The 19,742-nt window shown below is 41.2% G+C and overlaps 1 protein-coding gene across 4 annotated transcripts in view; it reads right to left on the bottom strand.

Moving 5' to 3' along the window:
• Positions 1-19,742, bottom strand: part of LOC307043356 (uncharacterized protein) — a 283,918-nt gene that overhangs the window by 241,517 nt on the left and 22,659 nt on the right. The window lies entirely within an intron of this gene.

Below are 19,742 nucleotides of genomic sequence, written 5' to 3'. Positions count from 1 at the left end.
ATTTCTAAGCATGAATGTAAAATTGAAAAGGCATTGTGTGCAACATTAACTTTTTGCGTGTAAAAAAGTACACCCAAAATATCACTTATGCATTGTATGTGATGTTTGTGTGATGGTCAATTCAGAATGATCATTGCCAGCTGCTAACATAATTACTCAAACTTCAGCTTCAGTATTGACTGTGTATTTCACGTGCCTTGTTTAACTCAGGTGTCTTTAATTAACCAGTTAAGCCCCAAGCCTGTGTTTGAGGTCTCAGGCTCGAAAATGACATATTCCCAGAACAAATGACCATATCGTCACTTCTAAAAGGGGTAAATTAATAATCTTGTAATAACTTGATTTAATTGTATTTAAAATAACATTTCCAAATAAATAAATACTTCGAATCTGCCTGTTAAGTTTCTGTTTGAATGTGAAGGGTAAAATGAAAGAAGCTCCTTGAGCCGTCTCTGCGAGTTATGTGAAGATAGGAGCCGATTGGCCACGTTTCATGGCGAGCATTGTGTTGCCATGGCAACGGCATTTTATGAAACCACATAATATGCTTAAATGTGTTGATGGCTGTATCGTTACCAAACCTGTGAAGTTTTGGGCCGTTTGGAGCATTTTCACTGAAGTTATGAAAAAACCGTGTTTCATGGTGAGCATTGTGTTGCCATGGGAACGGCATTTGAAGAAATCTGAAAACTGTCACGTAGATGTCTTCACAGCTTGACTGTTAGCACACGTGAAGTTTGAGCACTTCTTGACAATTTTCATAGGAGTTATAGCAATATCGTATTTTACGGTGAGGGATGCGTTGCCATGGCAACAGCTTTGGAGGAAAACTCACTAATGGCACATAGACATGTTGAGGGCTGAACCATAAACTGTCATCTGATGTCTGATCGTGTTTTGACTATTTTCATATGAGTTACGACAACATCGTGATTTTTGGTGAGGGATGCGTTTCCATGGAAACAGTCTATGGTGAGATCTCAGATTTGGCGTAGAGCTGTTGAGGCATGGACCGGTGATGTACAAGCAAAGTTTGGGGGATGATCGGACCGTGTCCATTGGAGTTACACTGATATCGTGTTTTATGGCGAGGGAAACGGCATATGATGACACCCCATAATTGACATAGAACTGTTTAGGGCCAGACCATTAACCATTATCTGAAGTCTGGTGCTTGTAGGGGAAACTTCTGTGTAGCAATGAAGGAGGAGTCACTGACTCAAAGGAGACACGGGGAGAGCTGGAGCTTTGATGGCAAACACTGATGGGTTTATTTGGAGCTTCGGCCGGAGAATTCACAAAACAAGCCAAAGAGTCAGAGGTTCTGTATGGGCTCAGAACAGTCTCATAATACACACATGCACACAGAAGGATTCACACTTGTATTTCCGGATCCACACTTGTGTTTTTCAATGCACACACAAATGTGTTCAGTTTCATATACATGTAAAGAAAATCCGAACACAGAAAAAAGTTTTACATTATGTATCTTTGATCCACACATTTGTTTTCCGTTTAAAACCGCTGCACCTGCAAACACAAACCGCTTTCTGTGCACGGATCGCTGTGCATCCGTGTGTGGGTTTTTTGAGACTCCCCTGACGCTCACCCAGACCCGGTGCCAGAAAAAATCTAAAGGGAGGGCATATGATTTCCATGGGAGGGCACACAAAACCGTCACGTGCTGCGGGCCTGCGGCACAATCAAACAGCAAGGCCAACAGCATTGCGTAAAGACACACACTTATCGCAAATACATACACAAATAAAGGGCAACATAGAAACCACTTTTGAAACATTGTTTGCGTGGCAACACAAACACTGGTAAATCACGAGCAATGCACACACTGGGTAACGGTACGTCCACACAGCAGCTTTAAACAAATCTTCCAACGCTTCTCTGCCCATTGACTTTGAATGGGGATGACGTCACTTTGCCTCGCTTTTCGCCGAACTGCATTGTGGGGAAGCAAATTTTCAGGATTCAAAAGTTGAGCAATGTTCAACTTTTGAAACTGAGGTGGAAGCGTCAGCCAATCAAATCCCGTTTATGCAAATCTGACAGTTCAAGCGCTAGCCAATCAAACCTTGTGCAAGCTGGGAGAGCCAGACCGCAGTTCATTTCCTCATATTCCAAACGAGAAATTATGGTAGCAAATCACCCGGTTCTTTACGACCAGAACTATTTACCGGGATACAAACCGGAGGAACCAGGCATGGAGGGAGGTGGCAGAGACAGTGTGTGAAACTGGTAGGTTTTCGCCTGTTTGGGGAGTTTATATATATACATATATTGCTCGCATAAAATCCCCGTTTTTTTTGCTTTGTATGCCGGGGGCGGGGAATTCATGTGATTGGTTGTTGGTCGCGTTGCTCGGGAAAAATCCCCAAGCTCTCAGACACGCCCAGCTCCAAGATTTTTAAGATTTTTTCAAAGCTGCTGTGTGGACGTACCGTAACACTACTTGAAGCTATCCTAAAAAAGACTACATTTACATAGTCAAAAGGTCCTTTTGTTCAGCCTCACAATGCTATTGGGTAGTACATGTGTTTATAGGTCCTCCCCTCTGGCCATACACGCCAGGGATTTTGGGCCCCATGGAAATATATCACATTGGGCTCCACCACCAGGCCCAGGCCACGCCAACCAAGCACAATTGCTGTAACCACACCTCCAGAACCCAACCCACTCATTTATGCTTTAAATAACTCTACCTGTACAGGCTTGCATCTATCTCGTAGTCCAATACTAACTGCACAATATTCACTGACACTGAGCTGTGAAAATATAACACTTATGGGGGGACAGGGGTGCTAAGTCTAGAGATGGATCTGTTGGTCCTGGCACCAGGGGGAGGGACAACTGATTTAGTATGAATAGCTGCCAGAAATGTACCTGCATTTACTAAATGTCAGCTAAAAGAGCAGTGCAATTAAAAACCTGTATAGATATTAACAGTACTTAATGTCAGCTTAGTAAAAAAAAATATATAACAATTATTATTTACAATGGACTACGCGTAGCTAACAGACACATTTCCACCACTCATAGACCACACCCACCTTTTATTTGAAACATTTGGTGACTGTCGCCCTTTAGTCCCTCTCTCTTGTCTTTCTCTCCTTTCTTTTCTTTTTGAAAGCCTGACTTTGTGAGTCGCTGAGACATGGTTCACACGTAAGTACTAGCATCCCTGCTCCAAACATGCTCTCACTCTCTGCTAGAAAGTGCCGGCGGTGCTGCACCGCGTTTGGAGGCAGGACCAAACCATTATATGAAAATAGAAGGGGGTGTACAGAGGCTTTGGATAATTAACTTTTGGTAGAAAAGAAGTTAAATTAATTGTAAGTTTAGTGAGTACATTATCAATAACGTTATATTAATGTTAATTCTTGATGAATGATGAAAGGTTACTAAACATTTTCTTCTTAATGTTCTAAAATTATTTGGGCCCCCTTGCTGAGGGTGTTTGGGGTGGCCAATAGGGTGGCCAGGATTCAGCTGGGGGTGGCCGTGGCCACTCCCAGCCACCCCCCAGCTCCGCCACTGCCTCTGAGGAGGAGGATGGCGGGTGTGGTACAGGGTGTGGCAACGCAGGTGGTGATGGTAGGGGCACAAGGAGCTGTGCCTCGGAGGACGTTGGTGGCGGCCGCGTTGATGAGTCAACGCTTCCACCGAAAGCTTCAGAAGCTTCAAAAGTTGAACATTGCTCAACTTTTGCAGCCTGAAACGCCAGGAAAGCTCCTCTCTGCTACCCACAATTCAGTTCGGCAAAAAGCGAGGCAATGTGACGTCACCCCATTCAAAGTGAATGGGCAGACGCGTTGGAAACCGTTTTTGAAGCTGTAGAAGCTGTAGTGTGGACGGGCCGTAAGGCGTGCTGCTGCAACGGCAGGTGCAGGGTCACCAGCAGCACCATCGGCTGCAGTTCTTTCATCGCTATTTCGTTTCAATAAATCCTTAGACCTTTTAACACAATTTCTGATGTCCATTTTGTAATTCAAACAGAAATGGGAGTCTACAGAATGCACAATAAACAAATCCAGAATAGGCGGCAGAGTGTGACGCTGTGATTGGTCTAAATGTGGACGAATCACAAATCACAACAGACACATTAATTTATTTGACGTAGCCTGCGATTTTTTTTTAGTTACTATCTGACATCACATACATCGCAGCATAAAAGTTCCCCGTTTATTTATAATTAAAAAAATTAAAAACCTTTTGTTTTAAATGTTATAAATAATAAAAAACGTGTTTATTGCGGGAGGGCAGGAATGTCAAATGGGAGGGCCTTTTTGGTCTTAATGTATTAATTAGACAAAATGAATTGTGCTGAAAGTCATACTACTGTTGTGTCTCAAACGGATAGACTATAGGTTATTAATGTATTCGCCTAATACAGCAGTGGAGAACCTCCGGCGAGACCATTTGGTACGGCCCTCGAGTTAATCTATAAACACACGCAAAAAAGAAAAAAATTAAAGAAATCTAGAACGCAAAATAATTACATTTTGAAAAATTATTGATTCGAAAATAATATGATACAGTACTATTACGTCTGGGTCTCTGTGTTTCATTAAAGCTTGGCTCTGTGTGTGTGTGGAACGAGCCATTTTGTGTGCGTGCGCGAGAGAGAGAGAGAGCGCACCGGTACCGGAGATCGTTGTTGTTAGCTTCTGGTACTAGCGAGCTACGCTAACGGATATAAGGAGTTTTTTCAACAAAAAAGCGCCACTGAGCCTGACTATTTGTGTTGGGGGGGGCCCGACTTTTCTTTTTCCTTCAAAGGGGGGCCTGACAGAAAAAGTTTGAGAACCACTGGGTTAATTAGTGTGGGTATTTAGGCTCTGTGTTTCCTGTTTTGTGGTGTGTGAGATCCTTGTGGCTGGTGACTGTGCTCACGGGAACAGCAAGATTGAGGCTGTGTCCTGTGCCTGAATTTAATAAATGCCCACACAGGGTTGTATTTTGGACGTTCTGCCTCTGCCTCTTTGCTTGGTCAGGCCGCTCAATTGTCGGCTGCACAGGGAGTGATTTCTAAAATATCTATAAAGAAAAATAAAATCTGCTTACAGTTAGTGATGGCGAGATGAAGCCTTATGAAGCTTTAAAGCTTTCCAGCCAATTGGTTCGCAAAACGCTTCATCTCATGAGGCTTCATCATGGGCTTCATTTGAACACAAACCCCCCTGTTGGTCCAAGTGTGTAAAACAGGCAGACATCTCAACAGTGAGCTCTCTTTCATACCGAGTTCCCAGTGAGTAAAGCCTTAGAATAACTCTAAACAACGAACATAAATCATTGAATGATTGTGATTGAAAAGCCCAAGGAGGCTGGTTAACATTGCAAAGAGGGATTTGTATTCCTTAATAATATTCATAAACTTAACCATGTTGTAGCCTGAGAAAGGCTAAACCATATCAAAGATTACATTCATTAACTACATTCTCATTAGCTGTAGCTTTTATAAACAACAAAAAACACGTATTGTGCAGTCGTTGAACCAGGGACCCTGCGGTCGTGAGTCAATTGCTTTCCAGCTGAGCCACAGCATACACACTGCTTTTGACTGAAAACACTGACCCATATTTATTTCTGTATTTATTCATTTATTTATTCATGTTTTTATTCCTACATTTATTTATGCTTTTATCCATTTATACTTATGACATGTTCCGACCTCTATATAAGTGAGGGTCTGAGCTATTTTGATTCCATCCTGTCACCGGGCCCGAGTACAGGAGGGGTAATATGGTTCTTATTATACATCCATGGGTATTATGAGCGTTGTGGTTCAACGGTTCAACCGATCTGAATCGCTTCCTGAAGCAGTCACGTGGTATCGACAGGCAGCGAGGCTTCGTTTGTCATCGATGACGTCACAGGCCCAAAACGATACAAGCCTCGATACATGCTTCACAAAAAGCTTCGGGGATTACTCGACACATGCTCCGAAGCCTCGGCCTAATACGTAACATCAATACTAGTTCTGTTTCATATATGGGTGTTGAGAGATGTATCCATAGATCTCCTAATGTTGCTCTCCAAGTGCACCAGATTGATGTTTATGACTTCAACATTTAAAAAAAAAAATCTTCCCGGGGGAGCATGCCCCACGGAGTTTAAGTTGTCGTCCCCCCCCCCCCCCCCCCCCCCACACTTAAATCATGTTCACGTGGATAGGAAACTTATTACATTTGCACACATCTTGTGTCCATATCTTTCTGTTTTGGTGGTAATGCCACAACGTGCACGTGAATGCATACGCGAGTCATTGTAAGATATCTATCAGACCTAAGTATGGGCACGAGGAAAAAATAGGATAATTATAACCAATTGGTTTATTTTATTTAAACTTTTTGTTTAAAAAATGTTTTTATTTATTATATATTCATTTTCTTACTTATCTTTTTTGGACAGTTCATATTAAATGAAGACTCTAATATTATTTAGTAAGACCAAATGTATTGGCTGCTAAATAAATAAAATGTTATAAATATTACAGTCGTCAGAAAGTGTGTCTGTGTGTGTGTGTGTGTGTGTGTGTGTGTGTGTGTGTGTGTGTGTGTGTGTGTGTGTGTGTGTGTGTGTGTGTGTGTGTTGACTGAGAAGCAGGATGTTGCTTAATGTGGTTCTCACTCTCGTTCTCAAGAAACAGGACGTTTCAGAAAACCTGATACGGTTTCCGGACAGAGATCTGGATCGATGTAGATTAGTAGAGCCGTTTTTTATATTGACATTTTGTATCTCGTTGTGGTTGTTTTATGTGTTTTTTTAGATTTAATGTTGATTATTTTTGATATTTTGTTTGACTTCTTTTCTACATTTGAATTTCGTATCATGTTATGGACATTTAGTATCTTTTTAAGAAATGTTGTGACTTTTGCAGTAATTTTTTTATTATTTTCTCGACATTTTGTGACCTTATGGAGTCCTTTTGTATCATTTTATGGATATATTGTATCTTTTTTTTATATTTTGTGTCTTATTTTTACCATTGTGTCTATTTGTAGCCATTTTGAATTGGCCCTCAGCAAATTCAAAGATTATGTTTGTCTCATATCGTACTTCTTAAATATATATCTAAACATATATTACACGGAGTAAATAAGCCCACTTACTCAAATAAATCCAGTCAGTTAAAGTTGTTCAAACAAATCTTACTTGATACAAAAAACCCAATGACTTATTATCATGACAAACTTGAAATACACCCTTCATATTTCTCCTTATTATGTTCAATCTGAAGCTTCTGTTTTAAGGGATGAGCTGCAACAGAATAATGTAAAGTAATAAAGTAAACCTCTGGAGAGCTGTGATGAAGGCTGTTTGTTTCTCAAAGCAATTATCATGAATTATTTACCTCCATTTGATTGAGTTTGCTAACTTATAACTTCACTAAGGAGGCAATAAAACCTCCTTAGCCCTCCATATGATGTTCTGTCTCATCGCTTTTTCTCTGTGTGTGTGTGTGTGTGTGTGTGTGTGTGTGTGTGTGTGTGTGTATGTGTGGAACCTGGACTTTCTTTTTTTTTTTTAAACCTAATGTTGATTTCTTTTGATATTTGGTCTTTTTCTTGACATTGTGTTTCTTTTTCAGACATATTTTGTCTATTTGTATTCATCTTGTATAGTTTTCTAGACATTTTGTGACTTTTTTTGCCTTTTTTCTATCCTTTTATGGACATATTGTATATTTTTTAAGACATTTTGTGACTTTTATTAGATATTTGTGTCTATTTGTAGTTCAATCAGGAGTGACTGTTTTAAGTGATGCATATTTATTGCACGGATGAACAAATGAATGTAATGATAATTTTGGCGATTTAGGCCCCGTTGTGCAGGAAGTATCATTCGGGAGGGTAGAACCGATCCGATGAAACCCCCCGGGGTCTAGACACTGGTGGTAGTGAATGGATAGTTGGGGTCGGTCTGAAGAGGAGTGATTTAGCTTGAACCTGGTTTCAGAGGGACGGGAGGAGAAAAGGGGTGGAGGAGGGTTGTGTCGAGTCACCTGAAATGACAGCTGTCAGAGGGGGAAAGAGCAGATTAAAAAGGTTTGACAGAGCGCTATGGCTCTTGGAAATAGAGCGAAGTGATTGGTTAGACTGAAGAGTGATGCCCCCTGTCACTTATTGAGAAGAGAGTAATAACGTATAATTGAATGAGAAAGACGGTCTTCCTGGTTGAACTTGCGCTAAGCTTCATTTCAATCAGGAGAGACTGTTTTGAGTGATGCATGTTTATTGCACGGATGAACAAATGAATGTAATGGTAATTTTGGCGATTTAGGCCCCATTGTTCAGGAAGTATCATTCGGGAGGGTAGAACTGATCCGATGAAACCCCCCAAAACGAAATAGTATTAAGCAATGAAATGTACAGGTTTCTTACCATGTGGGCTGGATGCAGAGATCTATGGGAAATGATGAGAGTTATACAGGGGGAGACACATGAATGTATAAGACGCTGAGGAGCATAAAATGCACATAGGGGTTTGTTAAAATGTGTTCTTTATTCTCGCGTCCAGGAGAGAAGCTTTAAAATGAGACTAAATGGAGTCTCTGAAAAGATTCAAATGGGATACTTTAATTAAAAAAGGCGCGGTAGTGTTACAGACAGAATATTGTTCCGTCAGACAAACAGCTGTGGTCCGGTTCTCCTGAGCAAGAAAGACAGCGGATCTCTCCCCCGGCGCTGCTATATATATCCTCTGCTGGCTCCTCCCCGCCAGCCGGCTCACCTCGTCTCCAATGTCCGTTATTGCATTTAAACAGAGGATAGGTTCTTTTCACATTCAATATATGCTTAACACGCCGTTTCTCCTCATATTCTCTTTCATCACTTTTCATTTAACACATTCTAAACGCTGTAATCAATACTCTAAACAATACTTCTCGGCTCGTTTGGTTGCCGGTCATTCCGGATGTTGTCACATGCTACTCGTCTGTAAACAATAATGTATTCAAATAAACTGTACCTTCATTTAATATTCAGCATGGTAATATCTCGACATCTATCGTTGTAGTGTTAAATCAGTAGGTTTCGGTTTTCACCACACCAAGTCATTTCGCTCCTCAATTCACCTCTTTAGGAAATCGTATATTAGCCACATGCTACATGCTAACCGTAGATGAAGGATTTTCAGAATAAAAGCTTAACTGCTTGTGCACAAGAATTTCTGGTTTTTCACTATAAAAGAGCGTTTGAACTGACGGTATGTTTAAGCTACATTATACCATCAAAACATTGATTTTAATTTCTAACAGTCCCTCCTTACACACCTAAAAGGTGTGTATAATACTGAAATCAATGAGTTCTTCATCTGAACTTTGCATATTACATATCTCATATTAACAAACATACAATCAAATGGAATGGTTTCACAGCCGGCTTTACAAAAATACAAAATAAATTCTTGTCTGTGTTCAAACATAAAAGTTGTCCCTTGTGCATAACTTCTAGTGTTTACATTCAATATCATTCTTCAAAATAGCAGCAATGGCTTGGTATCAGAACATTTCTTCCTCCCTCCTTTCACAGAAACCGTTCTCATACCACGCTCAGTGTTAAGGCACTTGTTTTTACAAAGTGAAAAGAAACAAACCATTTTAGAATAGCAATGATTTATACAACATGAAATCTACCATATTAGAATAGTATAAAGTAATAAAGTCAAATAAAATGGACTATCTTAGAATAGTGTAAAATTAATTGGAATAATAAAAATATTAAAAATATGCTATCTTGGAATAGTATGAAGTAAATTGAAATGGATTTACTCCATTTTAATTTTGCTCACTTCTTCACATGATTTCATCATTTAAAGAATCACATCGGCTGGACATTCATTGATCAATCTCATCTCCGAACATCCATATCATTTAAACTAACTCATCATTGTCATCCACATCTGTATACGGGGTGGGTCGTCTTGTTCTGCTAGCATTTGTAACCGTCTCCTCCTGAGAAATTTACCCTCCCTCCTTTCATACCATTTAAGGTATGAAAGTAATATGTTCTCTAGAGGGGGCCGTTGTGCGTTCTACTCTGGGGTACGGCATTCTAGACAGTCATTTCTGGGAGAAGATTTTGGTCAGTTACAACAGTTGTAGAGTTTCATCACTTAAAGGTTCCTACTCATTACCTTTGGGTGGTCTGTTCTAATGCAGTGATAAAGTCCCTGAAATGGTGTGAAAACCGGTGGAATATCAATAACTCATTATACTAATTTATTTTCAATTATGGTCTACTTAAATAGCTATGCTAACCCCTTTTACAGTGTGTGGAACCTTGGGTGCCCGAGCATGTGATAATTACTCCCTCCTTTAACAAGGATTTTAAAAACAGAAGTCATTTCATTAATGGTTTGTAGTTTAATTCAGGAATTTACACCTATGGCAGATATGTTTCTCCTTTAAATAACATCTCTAAATGTCAGGTCATCTGGTGAATGGATGACCTTTAGGAGCTGGTGGCGCTTGTCTTTTAAAACTCATACTCTGGTGCCGTGCGCTCCCTCTGAAGCTGCAAGTAAGATTTAAAACATCTGCAGGGTGGGTTGAGCGACCCCTTCTCCCTAAACGATGTTTGTTGTAACAAATATGTACCATCACAATGAGTGATCCAAGGCCCCGCATGTATTACTCCCAACTACATTAGTTTTTTTTTTTTAAATTAAACTTTGCTTTCGCTCTTTGCCCAGTGTCATTTTAAAACTCTACATCTTGGACGAAAAACAAATGTTATTTCCACCTTAATCTTCCCTCCTGAGGTAATAACCATGCTACAATGGAGAAATCAATACTCTAGATTGGAACACCATCTTTGGCTTGGTACTAGCTCTACCTTTAACATTTTCCATACAAATAAAGATTTGTCTGCTTTTATAGAGTGGTTACTAAAACCATCCCTTTAAACTGTAGGTCTATACTGTAACAAATTAAATCTTCCCCAAATTCACACATGAATAAAAAACTCTTAAAGAATAATTTGTTGATATGATGAAAAGATTGAATAATATGTTCTACCCTCAGTGTGTTTTTAGGGTTATTTAATAGTTTCCTCTTTTTTCTTTATAAATTCACCAATTGATTAATTCATGGCTGATAAATCTTTTTCTTTCCGTATTTCTCGTTGGTGAATAAGTGTGTTTATGTGTAAACTCACTCACTCCCGTTTTCCTTCTCTCCCCCTCTGGTTGTCGCCACGACCCCCTCACATTCTGCCGGACCATGCCAACTCCTCCGTTCTTTCCTCTCCTCCGTCCACCTTCTCCTCAGTCCATCCGCTCTTGGATCCTTCCGCTGTAACTCTTCTCAGTGTCCCATCTGCTTTGCTTTTCATCTCCTCCTTTACAGTCTCTACTTTGTTGCATGGAGGGCGTATTCCGCTCTCATGTCCCACACTCTGCTCTTGTGCCCAAATCTTGTGGCTCAGCTTGGAACTTCATGTCCTGTGGGGGACCGATGAGAGTGTGCCTTTTTATGTCACCTGGTTTTGGTTCTTGGTGCCTCAGGTGGAGATGGTTCTGGATGCAGCGTTGGAGTTGTTGGTTCAGCTCTGGTTCTCTGTCTGTTCTATGGAGGAGGAGGAGTCTTCCGTGGTGAGGTCTTTTGTCTGCTTGGACGATGGGGTCGTAGCGTTCTGACAGGTGGAGAGAGAGAGATCTCGGGAGGCATTACGTATAGTTAAATTCTAACACACTGAGGTAAAATAAATCCAACCTTTTCCACTCTATTTTCCTAACCATACTATCCATCTTAGTTGTTAAATGCCATCTAAACACAATTCATGTCTACTAATAATTTTACCATATCCCTAAACATTGCCTTCACCCACTGTAACATGTTTATTCCAATTAACTCTTTCAGGAAACCATTTTCTTCTATACATTTAAATACCTAGATGTTTCAAGCACCACATATTTCACACACTATAAAAGAACGTCTCCATATTTTCTCCATCACTTTAAATCTCACTGTTATTTAGAACCGTAGTAACTTTTGTGACTGGACATATCTGCAATGTCGCCACTATCTGCTGGGGAATCTTGTTCATAGAGTTTGTACGTACAAAGCTGTACTTGTGGGTTAGTAGCCTGTGTCTAACAATCATTTTCAATAATTGTGCTCAGGTCACCGATCGGTTGTTCATAGCTTAACAGGGGGTGTTTCTGGTACAGACTAAAACATGGATCCAGTGTATTTAGAGATTCCCCTAATCTGTAAATCCCCATCACTTACATATCCCAATCACTTAAACCCATCTCATCATTTGGCACAAGAACTGCATATAAGGGGGTGAATCATCTTGATTATAACCGCCTCTTGTTTGGGACCGAGTATTTCTAACTCCTCCTCTTGTTGCTCAGCTGATCTTTTGGCTCTGGGGATAAGTGAAAGTCTCTGAAACCCAGCTGGAGTCTTGTTAGTGATGTGGGCATTCTATGAGTGAACTAATGGATCCATGTCTTAAATAATATTGTACTCCCCTTCCAACCAGAAAGGTGCCAAGTGTAATGAGCACAATCAACAATGCTATTCTGACTCTTATCCCTAGGGGACCCCACAATTGGTTTGGCTTTGTTCTCATCATCTCTATTTTAAACCTGGTTGTGTCCGTTACAGAATTTAAATAATGAGTACAAAAACAACATAACAAATTGGACTCTTTTTACAGATGTAAAACAAAAAATAGGTATTCACATTAATGTACAATCTATAAAAATCTATAGACAATTTGTCTTTTGAGCTGTTTCTATCTTTATCTTATTTCTATTTATTGTTTTGTTCCAGCTCTGCCAAATCAGTCCTAACTCCCAATAATGTTCTGGAAGTTGCCAGTGAAGGGTGACAATGTGTGAGGTGGTGTCAATTTGCTCCTTTTTCTTTACCTTTAAACCGGAGCGCGTGTGAAGTTTGTTACAACCTTTCACGCTTCCGTCCACCGGGGATGAGCCCACTGTCTTTTGTGAACTTTCACCCTCACCCAATCACCTGGCCGAACAGGAGTCTCTTCTGGTGTCTCGTCTGGTATCTCTGTAGTTTTCCTAGCCTGTGTAGACAAAACTTGCATAATATTACTCAGAGTTCTGACATATTCATCCACTTCTATTTGTCTAATATCTAAAACTGGACCACTCCCTCCTTGGAGAAGGCCCGAGCTTCGGCATACCTCTTGTTGACTACATGTTATTATTTATTAACTACAACGTCACTGAAATCAACATCTCTGTATAATCATGACACTCCCTCCTTTGAGCATAAAATGCTCAATTAATATTGCAATGATTACCCTATTCTGTACAGGACATGTAAAACTCATAACGTTGCATTAAATAAATATAACTTCTCCGTGTACCCACAAGGGGTACAAAAATATCGTATGATTTATGGTTTTCTGATGGTATAAATGCATATTCACTATAAAAAAAAATCAGCAATTAGCACTTCTAATAGTTTACTTGTTTCAATAATGGCTTTTGTAATGGTATTATGCGTCATCGTTGCTGCGAAAAACAATACCCCTGGTGTCGCTAATGCGTCTCAATAACTCTAGGATTAGAGGATTGGTTGACACTGCTGAACTAACATATGATAAAATAATATTTCTCCAAACTGGAGGGAAAATATGAACTATTCTCTCAGAGAGTGACCTGCATGAAGGGCTGGTGCCCCTCACTCAAATGAGATATTGCCTTACGCACAACACCACAAATCAGTAAAGTTACTCAAGAATAAATAAATAAAGACTGATTCTTGAAACTGTTAAAGCATCTGATCTGATTTTTACCCTTTCCTTGATATCTGCAGTTGAGCCTGGCCCTGCGTCTAGTCTCAACTTAGTTTGTTTTGGTGACATGTTCTCTAATTATTTATTAACCTATCAAAGATGAAGCACTAATCTTCTGACTAGCACCGTCGTTGCTGTTCGTCCGAACTTTAATTTTTTTTTTTTTTTTTTTTTTTTTTTTTTGCTCAAAGTTTTATTATTTTTATAGATGTTTTTTTTTTTTTTTTTAAGTTTAAGGTAAAATATTAATAAAGTTAATTAATATATAAAAAATATGCAAAATTAAAATATGAAATGTTAAAATAAAGTTGTACCGTGTATGGTTTTGACTTTGAAATATGAATTTGGTTCAAAATCACAATGTTATGGTGTTTCCGCTATTTGGGTAATAATTCTGTACTACCACCAGAGTGCGCTATTTTAAATTCCAGCTTAATCCACTAGGGAATAGCTGTTTCAAAACTGACTCGTTTTTGACAAAGGAGAACGGTTGTTTCCTCAAAAATATCTTTAAAATAGGAATTTACACTATGGTTAAACAACACAACACATAACCGCCAAAACACATTTGCAAAGAAGAATATTCACAATGTTATGGTGTTTCCGCTATTTGGGTAATAATTCTGTACTACCACCAGAGTGCGCTATTTTAAATTCCAGCTTAATCCACTAGGGAATAGCTGTTTCAAAACTGACTCGTTTTTGACAAAGGAGAACGGTTGTTTCCTCAAAAATATCTTTAAAATAGGAATTTACACTATGGTTAAACAACACAACACATAACCGCCAATACACATTTGCCAGCAGAAGTACTTCCAATAGTTCTAACTCTAACAAGAAGTATGATGTTCTTTAGAAGATGGAATGCCCAGCCTCAGTGTGTTAAAGCAAACAGAGTACTTCAATTAGCATTTCATGAAATGGTGACTGCCGTGGCTCACCGTGAACATGAGGTCAAGACAAAATGGCAACTGGTTTTCCAACCTTTGACCTGAAGAACAAAGGGATTTGAGAAAACACCTGGAGTTGAAATTGGTGAGGTGATATTTTGTCTAGTAAATTCAACACACAACACTGTAGTTTAAAATAACATTTCCATTTAGTTTACAATGATAAATGGGCCTCATACCCTTACGTCATAGCCCTCTACCCATGTACGTAAATTTTTTTTGACTTTAAGAGCCAGTATGGTCATTTCTTCTGTTTAAACACGCTATTTATGGGACAAATAGGACGCTAAGCAAACACAATTAGAAGAATATCGTCTATCTAACGCACGAATGTCGCACTTCCTGCCGTAATCCACAACGCAATGTCTTGAAAAACAGAATGGTGTAACCACTGAGAGCTTCAAACTGCTCAGGCCTTTTCCTTGAAATAGGACTTTTTTAAAACAGCCTCACGCTGTTGTTACACAAAACACTCACTCCAATAACCTTAGCTTCAAACTTTGGCTGTGTCTTTCCCTCAAGCAGTCCCGACTGCTTAATGGCCTAAAACCATTCACGTAAAACGTAAAACGCCAAAAAAGACACATATAGTGATTGGCCTCTAGCCGACATGTACTAACAGACAAACGAATAGCATGCAGGGTTAAATAGAAAAAAAGAAATTGAACTCACCCTGCCTGTAACAAAGCAACGCCACGTGGTAGGCTACCAATATTTATCAATTTAGGCTTGTTTTAACTTAAATTGCACAGCTATTTTCAGGATCCGCTGGCCGCCGTCAAACACACAGAACTAACATTGTCCTACATTAACTATTGAAGAATTCGATATAACAGGTTTCTCCATACCTAGTTGATTTGAGCTCTCTGTGTGCTGAACGGATGCCAGCGGGTCCAGCAAGCAGCCTGCTGTAGTCTCTCCCGGTTTTGCGAGATCCTGGCTGGCTCGCCAATTGTTAAAATGTGTTCTTTATTCTCGCGTCCAGGAGAGAAGCTTTAAAATGAGACTAAATGGAGTCTCTGAAAAGATTCAAATGGGATACTTTAATTAAAAAAGGCGCGGTAGTGTTACAGACAGAATATTGTTCCGTCAGACAAACAGCTGTGGTCCGGTTCTCCTGAGCAAGAAAGACAGCGGATCTCTCCCCCGGCGCTGCTATATATATCCTCTGCTGGCTCCTCCCCGCCAGCCGGCTCACCTCGTCTCCAATGTCCGTTATTGCATTTAAACAGAGGATAGGTTCTTTTCACATTCAATATATGCTTAACACGCCGTTTCTCCTCATATTCTCTTTCATCACTTTTCATTTAACACATTCTAAACGCTGTAATCAATACTCTAAACAATACTTCTCGGCTCGTTTGGTTGCCGGTCATTCCGGATGTTGTCACATGCTACTCGTCTGTAAACAATAATGTATTCAAATAAACTGTACCTTCATTTAATATTCAGCATGGTAATATCTCGACATCTATCGTTGTAGTGTTAAATCAGTAGGTTTCGGTTTTCACCACACCAAGTCATTTCGCTCCTCAATTCACCTCTTTAGGAAATCGTATATTAGCCACATGCTACATGCTAACCGTAGATGAAGGATTTTCAGAATAAAAGCTTAACTGCTTGTGCACAAGAATTTCTGGTTTTTCACTATAAAAGAGCGTTTGAACTGACGGTATGTTTAAGCTACATTATACCATCAAAACATTGATTTTAATTTCTAACAGGTTTTACAGGGAAAGGAGACTCAATTTGCATGACATGGGATGCACCAGGGTTTTTAACAGGGAAGGTGACTCGACGTGCATGGCATGGGATGCACCGGGGTTTTAACGGGGAAGGAGACTCGACGTGCATGACATGGGATGCACCGGGGGTTTAACAGGGAAGGAGATGATGACATGAATAGGATTGAAATGCACATGGTTGTGAGCATGGGTAACGAGACATGAAATGTCACGCATGTTATGAACAGACAGTCATATGATGAGTGATATTAAAACACCGCCACCAGTTATATGCATATTTACCCAATTAAGGCTTGAGAGATTTTTGGATTGCCAGAACGGAGTTGATGTCGGGGCAGATGTAGGATGTGAAGGCCGCGGAGGACCACCGCCCGAGTCTTTGCAGGGATGAGGATGATATGCCTTGATTAGCCGCTGAAGTAGCTGCGCCTATTCTAAAAGAGTGCCCTGAATAAAATTGGGGTGATAATCCACTTTTGATGACTACTTGCTTTAAATAGTAATTGAACCGGGATTGTGACAGGGGAATATTCCCTGAAATTAGAAATAATGGTGAGAGGGGTTTGAGGAAGATCTGAAGCGCAGGTAATTGATCATAGATTTGTGGGGGCAAAACGGGGAATCGATGCGAAGATGTCATGTCCAAGAAACTTATTGTGAAAGTTTATTCTTTATGTTAGAGTTGTCATGTCCCTTTGTCTTGTGCTTTATGTCTATACCCTTAATTATTTCTTCCTCTCATTTCAGGCCTCCACGCTCCCCGCCCCTTTTCTGTCTCCTGCGTCCTTGATTATTTTCCCCGCCCTGATTGTTTCCAACTGTGTCCCCTTTACCTGTGTATATATTGTGTTAGCTCCCTCCTGTTAATTGTCAGTTCGTTGTCTCACGAAGACCACGTATCGGCTTACCTCACGGACCTTTTCACGGACCTTTCACGGACCTATGCTATAGATCGCATTATAGTTTTCCTCGAAAGAGTGGTTTTGTTTTCCTTGTTTTATTACTGTGCAAATTCCAGTAAAGTCTTTATTTTGAAACGCTATCTGAGTCTGAGTTTTGAGTCGTGCAATTGAGTTCATGCCTCAGTGTTCTCCCCTTGACAGAAGAGTGCTTAAGGCTTAGGCTGTAGTGACTGGCGTAGAAAGACAAGTCGGAAAAACAAATGTCTCGGTGGGGGTCGAACGAGAGGGAAGCTGTGGAGAATTTGCCGGGCCTGAGGAAAGTCTAAAAAGCTAAAAGAAATAGTGCATCGAGTAGTGAGTCTATATATGGAGAAAATATCCCTTCTCTAAGTTTGGAAAGCATGAGGGGCAGAATTGAGAGGGTAATGGATCGTCTGCGGTCTGGAGCAGGAGGGGCAGCTTTAGTTAGTCCTTTGAGAATGAGCTTGACTGCCTGGTTAGAGAATAAACTAGGAAAACTGGGATCATAGCAGCGAACGTTGAACTGAACCCCGGCTACCAAGCCCCAAATGTATTGGGGTTTAAGGTGCCGGTCGGTGAAGCATTAGCTCATGAAGGCGCATACGGTGTGGATGAGAACGGGTTTGAGGGGAATGCCTAGCGAAAAGCAAAATAAGGCGAATGTTCTCCAGGCGAAATCATACGTTTTGAGAGTGGAAGCGGCTAAGCCATTCCTCATGAATAACCTGGCGGACTCAAGATGCCTAACTAATGGGCTCGTGCTTAGAAGGGGGAGAGGAGATGGAGAGGGGGAATCCCGACTGGTTGCAGCCTGGCTTCTGGGCAGAGGTTCCGGAACGTCTGAAAGTGAAAGCGAGAGAGGGAGTCAGCCAGGGGCGCCGTCAGGGGGTGAAAAGTTAGGACGATTCTAAGGGACCGTGACTGACAGGGGCCCAAACTATTTTAGAACATTAAGAAAAAAATGTTTAAGTAACCAATGTGATTATCTTTTCATGGGGCCCAAAATCCCTGGCGGCGCCCCTGGAGTCAGCGATAACGTTGAGGTGGCCGGGAACGTGACGGGCCGAGATTATGAAGTTGTGGGTGACGGAGGACCACGTGATGCTTCTCATGAATGGCATAATATCAGGGCATGGAGAGCGCGCTTTATTAATGATCCCGACTACTGCTTGGTTATCGCATAGCACTGATATGCGTTTCCGGAGCCAGAAGTGGCCCCACACGTAGCAAGCTACTGCGATTGGGTAGATCTCGTGCAGGGCGGATGATGTGGCATGATTAGGGAAGGAGAGGGGCCAGGGACCTGCGAACCACTCTCCCTGAAAGAAACCCCCAAAACCAGCGGATGGGGCGGCATCCGTGAAAATCCTCATTGAGTCTGAGGAGTGCACTATGTCATAGTAGAAGAAAGTGACGCCGTTCCATTGGTCGAGCAGAAGGGACCAGAAGCGCAGGTCTGTGCGGCATCCTTCGTCTAGTGGGACATGATCATGGAGGTTTTTAACAGCTGATGCTGCGTCCAGGAGGCGGGAGATGAATGAGCGTCCCTGTGGGATGACTCGCATAGCGAAATTGAGGTGCCCGAGAAGGGAGAGCAGCTGCTGTTTAGTGATGATGTGTTGTGTGCAATAGGACTTGGTGATGTCGCGTATGCCCTGCAGTTTGTTATTTGGGAGAGACGCTTTCATCTCTATGGAGTTGAGAGTGATGTCCAGGAACTCCAGAGTTGTGTCGGGGCCTATGGTTTTCTCCTGGGATAGGGGGACGCCTAGCTCCTGGAAACAGTTTTTCAATTTAAGCAATGAAGCGCCTGAGTTGTCCCGTGGGGGGTCTATGAGAAGGAAATCATCCAGCAGGTGAAGGACGGATGGGATTCTGACAACATTCAGCAGGATCCAGCAGAGTGCCTCGGAGAAGGAATTGAAGATGCATGGGCTGCTCCTGCACCCGAAAGTGAGGCAGACGGCGAAGTAGAGCTTGGACTCCCACCTGATGCCGAACATGTTCCACTGGGACGGATGAATGGGAATGATTTTGAAAGCATCGGTGATGTCTGCTTTGGAGAGCCAGGCTCCTTGGCCTGCGAATTTAATGAGCTTAATTGCATTGTCGACCGAGGCGTAGTGAAGGGAGAATGGTTCCGAGGGTATGAGGCTATTGACGCTGGCAAAAGGGCCGGAGCGGGGTGCAGACAGATCATAAATTAGCCTTTTCTTCTCTGAGTACTTGCGGGTGGCTACTCCTATTGGGCTGGTGTGAAACACTGAGAATGGGGATGAGTGAAAAGGGCCGATTATATACCCTTTGCTGAGTTCTTTCTCTATGAGC

This window comes from Notothenia rossii (assembly GCF_949606895.1).
Source record: "Notothenia rossii genome assembly, chromosome: 6".
Classification (NCBI taxonomy): domain Eukaryota; kingdom Metazoa; phylum Chordata; class Actinopteri; order Perciformes; family Nototheniidae; genus Notothenia; species Notothenia rossii.
The sequence above is the reverse complement of the archived record's forward strand: the minus strand, read 5'-3'. Positions and strand labels throughout refer to the sequence as shown.